We start from the raw sequence: 9366 nt of genomic DNA, 5'->3' as shown, positions 1-9366 counted from the left end.
TTCAGGAGAATTTAATTGAGAGACAGACTCTTCATTTTCGCTTTAATTGTCTTTTGTTCTCTTGTTCCAAATATGTGTACTTCATATTACTCTTAAGTGCTCCACAGGGACCGTTTGAGTCACTGACATCGCCCTCCCCTTCCCTGAACACGATGTCTTCAGTACAACCAGTCAGGATGCTAGTTCTGACTCTCTGCCTGCAATTAAAGTGGCTATGGAGGATAGCGATGCTAAATTAGTCTGTGTTTATAGCTGTTGGTGTAGGCTGAAATGTTGTGCAACACAACACTGAGGGACTCATTAAGTAATGATGTAATATATTGCAGTCTCTCTTTCTCTCTCTCTCTCTCTCTCTCTCTCTATATATATATATACATCTCCCTCTCTCACTTGCCTGCTCTCTCTCTACTTGTCATCATGAATGCATTTATGTCTCACGTAATGGCTGAGTTATTTCGAATGTGAAAAGGTGGGAGAGTTCTGTCTCTCTTAATTTCCTCGCGCCGGGTACGCTGTAAGGAGACACTGCTGAGCTCTATTAAGACCTGAATGAACGTAAACAGGAGGCAGATGCTTAAAAGAGTCGACACCATTACCCTCATCACACTGTGTGTATCAGCCTCATTGACTTTTAGAGCTTCTCTTTTGTAGCCGTATTATCCTTAATACTAGCCAGGCTGTCAGTGAGATGTGAAGAATGGGGCAGGTGAAAAAAAAAATAGTCCTTGTTTATAGCTTACACGTTTATGATGTCATTATTGCAGGTTGTCGGCGGGACAGATAAACGTAAATGGTAGTTATTACATTACTGAGTGAACATCACCAGAGAGGAGATTATAACCCTCAGTCAATAGTCAAACGCCCCTCTCTCCTCCCACGCTAAAGTAATAACTCATAATACAATGCACTCTCTCTCTCTCTCGCTTGCACTGGTAAGGATGATTAGTGTTTTGTGAATGCTGTTAATGAGCATATTTAGATTGGAATATATCTGCAAGAACATGTTTACTGCTCACGATGAGGTCCTTGTGTCTGTGAAGCAGCCCAACCACAACAGACAGTTCAACCCTAATGAGGATTAATTGGCTGAAAAATCTTCATATTCATTTGGGATGAATTCATAGTAGTCGGGAAATCCAAAACAAAGAACTACTGTTACATTACTGAGTGAACATCACCAGAGAGGAGATTATAACCCTCAGTCAATAGTCAAACGCCCCTCTCTCCTCCCACGCTAAAGTAATAACTCATAATACAATGCACTCTCTCTCTCTCTCGCTTGCACTGGTAAGGATGATTAGTGTTTTGTGAATGCTGTTAATGAGCATATTTAGATTGGAATATATCTGCAAGAACATGTTTACTGCTCACGATGAGGCCCTTGTGTCTGTGAAGCAGCCCAACCACAACAGACAGACGAGTTCAACCCTAATGAGGATTAATTGGCTGAAAAATCTTCATATTCATTTGGGATGAATTCATAGTAGTCGGGAAATCCAAAACAAAGAACTACTGTATGATGGCAGTAATGAAAGTAATAAATACAATAAATATAGGCATTTGACAATATGGTTAAAGGAATAAATGAAAATTTGCTGAAAATTTACTCCCCCTCACGCCATCCGTTTGTTTCTTCATCAGAGTGGATTTAGAGAAATTTAGGATTTCATCACTTGCTCACCAGTGGAACCTCTGTAGTGAATGGGTGCTGTCAGAATCAGAGTTCAAACAGCTGATAAAAAGTCCAGTCCATCAATTTACAAGTGAAACAGTCCAAAATAGTTCTAAAAAAATATGTCAGTGAATTTTGATGCATCACTTGCTCACCAGTGGAACCTCTGTAGTGAATGGGTGCTGTCAGAATCAGAGTTCAAACAGCTGATAAAAAGTCCAGTCCATCAATTTACAAGTGAAACAGTCCAAAATAGTTCTAAAAAAATATGTCAGTGAATTGATTTGAGAGGACAACAGAGGATGGACTTTTTTGGAGGAAGCATCAAGGATTATGGACGCGTATTTTGGCCAGAAGCATTGGTTTGAAGTTAAAACGGCTTGATGGATTTGCTCTTCACAAACACGCAGCTTTTAACTGCAGGTTTTAATTGATGGATTTGAGTCATCTGGATTACTTGTGGATTGTTGTGATGTTTTCTTCAGCTATTTGGACTCTCATTCTGATGGCACCCATTCACTGCAGAGGATCCATTGGTGAGCAAGTGATATAAGGCTAAATTTATCCACATCTTTTATGATACAAAAACATACTTAACTACACCTTGAATGGCCTGAGGCTGAGTACAATTATAGCAAATTAAAATTTTGGGGTGAATTATTCCTTTAAAAATCCAGTCAGAGACTGTTCCAGCGCATAAGTACTTTGTTTTACATTCAAATGCATGATGTGATGACAATGTTGTGTATTGGCATGATTTATGGCTGGTGATTGCAGGGGACGCCTGCCGAGTGAAATGTAAAAAATGAAATGATGTGTAACAAGATGTGGCCGGGGCGATGGAGGCTCCCTCCTATGCTTAATAATGTCCATTTAATGAAAAGTCGGCCTTCATAAAAATGGCAGCACATCTCACACAGGGAGTTTATTAATGGATTCATTATGGTGTCACTGTCAGCGTGCTGTTGGTGAAAATATTTAATTTTTCTAGATTTTCAGCTCAAAAGACAGGACTAACCATGACACTATGTCAAATAAACTGGCATTTTATAAGGAGGCAGTTAATTCTCAGTGCAATTATTAGATTTTTTTTTAAATAAACCATGAAATCTCTTAGCCAGGAACACTCAACAGGTTTGAACCATTTGAATATATCTAAACCATTATATTTAAGCCTTTTTGTTGTGACATAGACAGAGTGAGTGCTTATAAGTATACATTTTGCAGTGTTTCTCCACATGAATAGATAAATGACCTTGTTTTCAATCCACTATTATCAGTGCGACATGTCTATAATTGCATATTGCCATTAACCTGTGAGAGGATCCAAACATGAGTAAGTGCCTCATCACGAACATTAAACACCCCCTCAAATTCATTTCAGTCCAAAAATGTTTAAAACCAATTTTTTTCCTACTCGTTCTGAGCGATCTGCAGTGAGACATTTTGGCACTTTCTGTGAATATGTTCTACTCTTCTGAAAGGAGACTATCATTCAAAGGTTTTGGGGTCAGTAAGTTTTATATTTCTAAGAGGTTAATACTTTTATTGAGCAATGATGCATTAAATTGATCAAAACTATAATGTTACAATATTTTTATTTCAAATAACTGATGTTCTTTTAAACTTTCTTTTCATCAAAAATCCTGAAATGTATCACAGTTTTCACAGAAATATTAAGTATCACAACTGTTTTCATAATTTGATAATTATAAGAATGAATTTGATAATTATAAGAAATGTTTCTTGAGCAGCAAATCAGCATATTAGAATGATTTCTGAAGGATCATGTGGCACTAAAGTCTGGAGTAATGATGCTGACAATTCAGCTTTGTCTTCACAAAAGAAATTACATTGAAAATAAAAGTTATTTTAAATTTTAATAACATTTCACAATATTATTTTTTTTTACTGTCAAATAAATCCAGTTTGTGAGCATAAGAGACTTTTTTCAAAAACCATTAAAAAAATCTTACCGACCCCAAACGTTGGAATGGTATTGTTTGTGAGAATACTTTCTGAAGACATATCTATGTAGGAGAATTGTAAAAGAATCAAGAACATTTCTTCTTGTCTTGGAGAAGCAATTGTGATGTTAACAAGATCTCTCTTCTGATTTTTCTTTACTATAGGAACACGTCATACCTGCAGCACAGATTGTACCAACTAACTTTTTATTGAAAGTGAAAAAGTGAAGTGACATGGTGACCCATACTCGGAATTAGTGCTCTGCATTTATCCCATCCAAAGTGCACACACACAGCAGTGAACACACACACACACCGTGAACACACACCCGGAGCAGTGGGCAGCCATTTTTTGCTGCGGCGCCCGGGGAGCAGTTGGGGGTTCGGTGCCTTGCTCAAGGGCACCTCAGTCGTGGTATTGAAGGTGGGAGAGAGCGCTGTACATTCACTCCCCCCACCTACAATCCCTGCCGGTACGAGACTCGAACCCGCAACCTTTGGGTTACAAGTCGGACTCTCTAACCATTAGGCCACGACTTCTAAAGTCTTCCCCTTTATTCCCAGATAAAGTCTTTTCAGCATTTACATCTGAAGCTAATACAGAATCAGGCATTCCCAGACATGTTCATCTGCAGTCATTTGTTCACTCAGTCAGACGGCCTAATACAAGCATTCAGTTGGACTACAGGTAGCGTCTGAACCTGGTGTGCAGAACAAACCTGCTGCTCACACACTGCTGTGTTTGCTTGGCCTGCAGGGACAGTGACAGAGCTCTGTCTAACACTTCCCAGCATGCTCTGCGCTCAATGTCCTGCCCAACATAATTTTTTGCTGCGGCGCCCGGGGAGCAGTTGGGGGTTCGGTGCCTTGCTCAAGGGCACCTCAGTCGTGGTATTGAAGGTGGGAGAGAGCGCTGTACATTCACTCCCCCCACCTACAATCCCTGCCGGTACGAGACTCGAACCCGCAACCTTTGGGTTACAAGTCGGACTCTCTAACCATTAGGCCACGACTTCTAAAGTCTTCCCCTTTATTCCCAGATAAAGTCTTTTCAGCATTTACATCTGAAGCTAATACAGAATCAGGCATTCCCAGACATGTTCATCTGCAGTCATTTGTTCACTCAGTCAGACGGCCTAATCCAAGCATTCAGTTGGACTACAGGTAGCGTCTGAACCTGGTGTGCAGAACAAACCTGCTGCTCACACACTGCTGTGTTTGCTTGGCCTGCAGGGACAGTGACAGAGCTCTGTCTAACACTTCCCAGCATGCTCTGCGCTCAATGTCCTGCCCAACATATTGAGCATTCATAACACAGCTTTCTTTCTTTCTTTTTAGTAAGACAAAATATTAAGCAGCACAACTGTTTTCAACATAGATGATGATGATAATAATAATAAATCTTTTTTGAGCACCAAATTAGCATGTTAGAATGATTTCTGAAGGATCATGTGATACTGAAGACTGGAGTAATGATGCTGAACATTCAGCTCTGCCATCTCAAAAATAAGTTATATTACACAATATATTAAATTATACTGGATATTAGAAATTAAGTAAAAAACTATATTAAATAGAAACTTCTGAAAGAATAATATTTCACAGTATTATATTTTTTATTGTATTTTTATTCAAATAAGTACAATCTTGGTGAGCAACACTGTAAAACCGAAGAGTTTAAACTAATTTAATAAATTAGAATGAATAAATCAAAACAAAAATGTAAAGTTCTACTAACTTAATCCTTGAGTTAGTTAACTTAAAAAAAAAAAAAAAAAAGAGTTTGTTTACTTAAATGTTTTGGGTATTCTGAACTAATCAGGTTTTACAGTGAAAAGGGACTTCTTTCAAAACCGACCACAAATTTTTGAATGGTAGTGTACAGTTGGTTCATGTTAATTGATGTTCATTCCTAATAGACTTAATTAATGTTTAATTTAATGTTTAATTTTGACAGCCAAGATAATATTTATTGACTATATAAAGCTGTTTTCCTCTTTGTCCACAAATGGCATTTTGCTATTCTGGTAGGGGCATTTTTTAAAGAAATGTTATTTTATCTCAAGAAGAGCAACAACTTGCCTCAGTACACAAAGAAACACACAGTCATACTGACCAGCTTTACGCTGAATGTCTGATTTTTTGAAAACTGTTAAAATGGCTATATTTCAGTTTGACCATTTCTGTATTCAAGAACTAGTAGATCTGAAGAACATGATAAAGACAGAAGAATCCTTCACTGCATAAATATTTTAGATGCTCTCTCTGAACTGAAAAGCTCCTCTGAATGCTGATTGTCCAAGAACCCACTTGTCCGAAACTATGAATCAATGAAAAAAACAAAAAACATTCAATGACAGACTTCAAGCTAAAAGGAAACGACGGACAAGTGAGATTATGTTCTGATCAATAGGGATTATAATAGTCATTACACAGCTTGCAGAATGCAGTATAGTCAATCTTCCCATGCCTGCTTTTCGCTTCCTTTGGACGCATTGTGCTGAGTGTTTTCTTCAGCTCAGAAGGGTCAGAGGGTGGGGAGATGAAGGAAGGTCTCCATTAAAACACCCACAGCCCAGTCCAGACTCTCTCTGATGCCTATCAAATAATTTATCGCCACACTATGATGGATGGGAGGAAAACTACTGCCCAAATCAATAAACGGGGTGCCGATAAGCACAAGGAATGACTGTTGCTCACTGATATGACAGGTGATGGCATGGAAATCTAAATTAATGCTGGCATGTGTGTTTTTGAATTAGATTAAAGTCCCATCCCGAGCAGGAAAAGCATGACATGCTTATTTAGCTTCCTCTGTAAATAAAGGTGCTGTCGGTTATAGTGTTCTGGCAGTTAGTGGTCCCAAAAGACATATTTTTGTTGGGTCAGAGACTGATATCATAAGTATCCACAGTGGTTTTTCAGTACTGTATCTGCCCAAGTTGTCAAGCGGGAAAGGCCTTATATAGAAAAACCAAGTGTTATTTTAACATCAGACTGTGTAATTTGATGGTGTGTGTTATTATTTTTCACATGATGGAAAAAGCAGCTCTCTCAGCCCGCTCTCATTATGCCTTCGGCCCCCCTTGAGAACAGAATGCCTTATTTCCTGTCTCCAGGGACAGTTTATTATTCAGTTTACAGAAGGCGATTGTGCCCATGTTGATTTCCTGTAAGCATGACTGAAGGAGAAATTGAAATTGTTACTTGGAAATTTGTCTTTAAATAGGCATCATATCATTCGCATACTCTGTGCTTTCACATTTTCTCATTTTAATATATGTATATATATTTTTTACCATGGTTGGCAAATCAAAATAGCCATGGTGATAAGTCTAACAGCCATAAAACCGACACATTGTGCCTCATTTTAATTAGTATGTGAAGAGAGAATCTCGTTGTGGTGTGTCAGAATGAGTCAAATCTTGCCACGGCTCCTCAGGTACACAAATACAAGTGGCAGACATGACAAGATGCAGGTCTTTGACTCGATAATCATGAGAAGACAGAGAAAGTGGCGAATGATGAGAGAAACAGAGTCCCCTGTAGCAGGAAATTGAAATGAGTTCATGAATCTTAAAAAATGACTTGATGTAGAGGAAGCAAGAAAGTCTTGGAATAACTCAAAAAGATATTGTACGCTCTGTTGTAAAAAAAAAACTTGACCGTTAAGGGCACTTCCACCTCCATCTACTGAACATCACCTGAGTGTGGCTCTGTTCCAAGTTCTGTAGCAACTGTTTACATAAACGGCTGCTTTTTAGGCGGCATCTTAACCATCATGAAACCTTATAAGTGACTGATTTGGAATGCTCTACAGTGCCAGTAACTTGCAATATATCTGGTTTATATGTAATTACGTTTTAAAATGCTCATAGTTAGTTTTTTTATTGATTACATGATTACATATTCACACAGTAAATGATTTATTTGTTTTTATTTTAAAATATTATTTTAATTATACATTACATGATTATCTTTCCATCAACTGACAAACTCCAGTTTGGGAAAGTCTGATGTAATGCCATGTTTAATACACTTCATGTTGTTGACAACAAAGAATGGAATATATTATTACAGTACATGTTATATATTCTTAATAATATAAACATGCGTTTATTTTATATTAATACAATCTATATATTATATATAATAGAATAAAATTCATATGTATGGATGTGTATTTCATTTGACTGAATTCAAAAAAGTATTAATAAAAAAATAAAATAAAATAATTTAAAAAAGTTCAGTGTGATTATAATGGATTATGCCATAGAATATTTTTGTGTGTTATGTAACTCTCTGCTTAGATAACATTTTGTTGACAAAATCAGATGTGAATTGCTGCTTTTGTAGATTTTTCCAAATTGGCATGTTATGCATTTCACAGAAATATTAATCTCCATATGTTTTTATGTTGTCAGCTCTTCATGGCCACAGTCAACCATTCACTAATAGAAAATACAAACATTATGTAGGTTTAGCTGTGTGTTTCTATCCAATTTCAGATTTATCTGAGAGAAAAGCAAAGCAAATATCCATCTGAGTTAAAGTGCCTCAGCGGTAAATAAGAACATGTGTAACTGGATGAACTAAATGCAGGCTTGTTTTAATGGTACATTGAATCTAGCTGAAATGTAAAGTGCAGTACATTTACTTGTAATATTCATATTCAATGAATATCTCATAGTAAGAGGATTGGAGCAGTGGTGGACATCAGTGTTGTGACTTCATTGTGTGCTGCACAATGTTGTGAACTATTCGAAGATGAAGCTTTAAAATAGTATTTTACTGACGTCAATTAGAGGAAAGGTATTTTAGTGTCTCAGAAAAGGGCTCTCACATATTGCATTGATGAGCTGAAGCTGTGTGTGTGTGTGTGTTGAGCTGAGGTAGTCTCTTCCAGGTCATGCGCTCTTCAGCTAATTGGACATTAAATCAAACTCTCTGTTGCAGCCTGTCTGTGTGGTCTTTAGTGAATCACCCTGGGCTATTGTGTGCAACCAGCTATAGACATCCATCACTAAACACCAACTTTGTGTATCACTGACTTAGTGAAAAAAAATAATACTCAGGCCATTTAAAAATAAACAAATAAAACTTTTGTCTTTATCTGATGTATGTCAAAGTGAACCAGTTTTCAAAATAATGTAGTGCAGCTCTTGATCATTTTCTGCATCAGCTGTTGGGTTTCTTTCATATAACTGGTTAATATTACTTTTCTCCACTGCCACAGCCTTTATTACATTAGTGTAAAATAAGTCATTTCCATAGAGGAAAGATGTTTTGATGAAAAAAAATGTAAACAGTAAATATAATGTCAGTTCTGCGTTCACATCTTTATCTTTAACTGAACAACCATATTCATATCAAATTCTGTCATAGTGTTATAATATATCAAATGAACAAGTCACTTATGAAATCTAATTTAAAATAGTTTTAAGTGAAATGAAATGAATAAACCCCAAACTCTAATAAGCTTGATTTACGTATATAAAAGGAGCTGTGTTTAAAAGTTGTGCCAAAACAAACAAACCAAAACAAACAAACAAACAAACAAACAAAAAAAAGGTATTTGCGACTTTTTATCTCACAAGTAATAAATTTTTCCTTGTAACTCTGAGTTTATATTTCATTCTGAGAAAAAAGTCAGAAATGCGAGAATTATGAGAAAAGTCATAATTGTTAGATAAAAAGTCACAATTACCTTTTTATCTTTTATTCTAT

This window comes from Sinocyclocheilus rhinocerous, unplaced genomic scaffold (assembly GCF_001515625.1).
Source record: "Sinocyclocheilus rhinocerous isolate Xijiao unplaced genomic scaffold, SAMN03320098_v1.1 scaffold558, whole genome shotgun sequence".
In the NCBI taxonomy this organism is placed as follows: Eukaryota; Metazoa; Chordata; class Actinopteri; order Cypriniformes; family Cyprinidae; genus Sinocyclocheilus; species Sinocyclocheilus rhinocerous.
The sequence above is the reverse complement of the archived record's forward strand: the minus strand, read 5'-3'. Positions refer to the sequence as shown.